Source organism: Phyllobates terribilis, unplaced genomic scaffold (assembly GCF_046119375.1).
Source record: "Phyllobates terribilis strain yellow unplaced genomic scaffold, ASM4611937v1 Scaffold_3821__1_contigs__length_69843, whole genome shotgun sequence".
Taxonomy (NCBI): domain Eukaryota; kingdom Metazoa; phylum Chordata; class Amphibia; order Anura; family Dendrobatidae; genus Phyllobates; species Phyllobates terribilis.
In genome coordinates, this window is record NW_027366573.1 from 16,705 (window position 1) to 19,488 (window position 2,784).

Consider the following 2,784-nt stretch of genomic DNA (forward strand, 5'->3'; position numbering starts at 1 on the left):
GAGCTGGATCTGTGTCTGTAGTTCAACAAGTCACTTCTCGACTGTGGCATGCTTAGACTGCATAACAGATACAATGCTGGAGAAAGACTCGCTGGCATCGAGTATAACAGGTTCTCGAGACTGGGCTCTGGATGAGCTAGCGGAAGGCTACATGGACTTTAAAGGCTTCACTACAAGCTTGGTGACCTTTTCCATGGTGAGGACATCATTAAAGCTAGTCTCAGAGACTGACTTATACATTCCTTCTATCCTCAGCATTCTGGATATGATGTGCGGGAAAGGAAGCGGGCTGCCATGGTGTCCTCTGGATGCGACCATGTGGGAGAACATAATTTGAGCAGTATTAACCAGCTCTCCATTAAGGCATTAAGCCATGATACGACAATCGGAAATAGTCACCTGATCCATGTTGGTGTTGCAAGGCGTGATGTTCTTCCCAATGAAGTAGTGAAGGAGGCGCTTTGACTCTAAGAGATGCTCGGTCTTCAGTGTCGCTGACACGTTCTTTCCAAAGACTGTCTCCTTGATCTTGGTTGAGCCACTTGGATAGTTTTTCTTGTACAAGCGCCCAAATCCCACCAACGATCCGTCCGGACCTGGATCTTGACCGATTGCCTTCGCTAAATCATTTACCTTGAAACTTTCTTCAACATTGTTGATCAATTGAAAACTGAGAGTAGTAGATTTGCCAGATGTAGAAGAAGAGCTGGAGAAACGAGAATAGAACTGACGTACCAGATCTTGATCCGCTTTACTAACCTTTGTCTCCAACTTGTCCCAAATTTTGTAATCTGAGTAGATGTCAAAACCGAGCTGAGCCTGACGATTCTTCTATAGCTTGTAGAATCTGTGGAGGTACGATCAGAGGAGGTAGTATCTCTCGCTTTGTGATACCTAGAGGAATCGGAGGGAAATGGGAAGAGACTACCTTGGGTTCTTTCTTGGACTTCTTTCTGCTTCTCTACTTTACCTCTTTCTTCTCTGTCTCTGGAGGAGTAATTATGCGCTCTCTTCCCTTAGATAATATTGGCTCTTCCTCAATTTCTTCTAATTTGCGCTTCCCTGTTGCTTTGGACTCACTCTTTTCTTCCATAAAAAGCTTGTGTTGAGCTGGAGCAAAGGCCTCATCATCCTCATCTTGAAATGAGGCAGCGAGAGAGGGAGAGGGTTTGGAGGAAGAGGAGACAAGATACTGATCACCTTTTTTAGTGGGAGTCGTGAAGGTTTCTGGTTAGACCTTCTCCATATCAGTGAGCACCTGAGCAACTGTCTCAGTTGGATAAGTGAGGAGGATAATTTCTTTGCCTTCGGTAGCAACTTGACTTTCACTGAGCTCGAGATTTGTTGTATCTTGAGGAGCTTCTTTTTCTGGAGACGGTGAGAGAGGGAGTGAGGGAGAAGGAGTAACAACCTTCTTTGGAGTCACTGGAGACTCTGTAGACACCTTATAAGCCAAGTTACGGCGCTGCACAATCCTCGCTAAATCCTCTTGACTCACTTTCGAGAATTCCTCAAGGAGATGTTTCCTTGTAAGACCGGCTAGGGGTGATTTTTTATCCATTTTAGGAATGAAGAGCTTAGGGTTTAGAGAGATTTTGTTTGCTTTTGGCCTTTTGAGGGGATAATTTGTGCGAGAGATGGTGTAGCGAGAGGGGATTGAGTAGTAGTAGAGAGAGAGAGAGAATATGATAAACACGGTAAAAGTATTTTGAAGTGAATACTGGTGTTTATATAGACTCCCTTTTCTTACCTTGTATGATTCGTATCAGTTGGCTACATTGTAACGACTACTCTGCAACGGCTATATTCAAACGGCTATATTTGCTGAGGCGTGCAACGGCTACATGCAGACTTGCTTTATCTGATTTTGATTAATGAACGACAAGTGTCTCTGTAGGAGACTCACTGGAACAACCATAGACGATGCGCTAGCAGCTACAATGACGCGCTGTGAAGTCTAAGTGTGGCTTTTCTGAATCCATTTAGAATGGATCATTAAGCCACGTATCCTTTACGAATCTAATTATACTAGATCACATGGCTACATGTCTTGACTTCACTTTTAGATCCGCAATTGAATACCTTCCTCATTAAGCAAACCTTCAGTGCTAAGCAAACCCAAAAGCGACTAATACTGCCTTGAAGCGAATCTTACACAAGCGCTTGATCATGCTTAGGAGTATAAAGAAAGTGTATATATGCACCGAATGTATCATTTAAGCAAGTAAAAGATTAACAGGAAATGCACATTTCATAATATGGGACATGACACACTCACACTCAGTATATAATGTAATTAAGCATATGTGCATAACAGGGGTTACACAAAAAATGATACTTCCTTTGTGGAGTTAATTAGGGGTTAAGGAAGCGTTAAATTAATGTTAGGCTAGGGACATCGTAGGAATGGATCATTTCTTACGCATGTAATAGGCAAGAAGACAATCACCATTCTCTATTTGTGGCACATAAGAAGAGCATACAGTTTGTCAAGACTATAATCAATAGCTTTCATACAATATACTACCTTATCTAGATTGACTTGTGTGAAGATAAGCATGAAAATCAAGCAAGCAAGCAACACAATCCAACTAAACTTCCCAAAGTATAATTAAAAAGCATAATTCATAGTCAAGGTATAGGGGAACTTACAGTGCATCTCTTGTTCTTCTAATATGATAAGAAAGAAAACCGAAGAGGCTAAAGGCTTATAAAGATACCAAAGTAAAGCACCTTTAGATAGATGAATTACAGTTTTGGCTCATCTGGAAGTATGTTATAGTT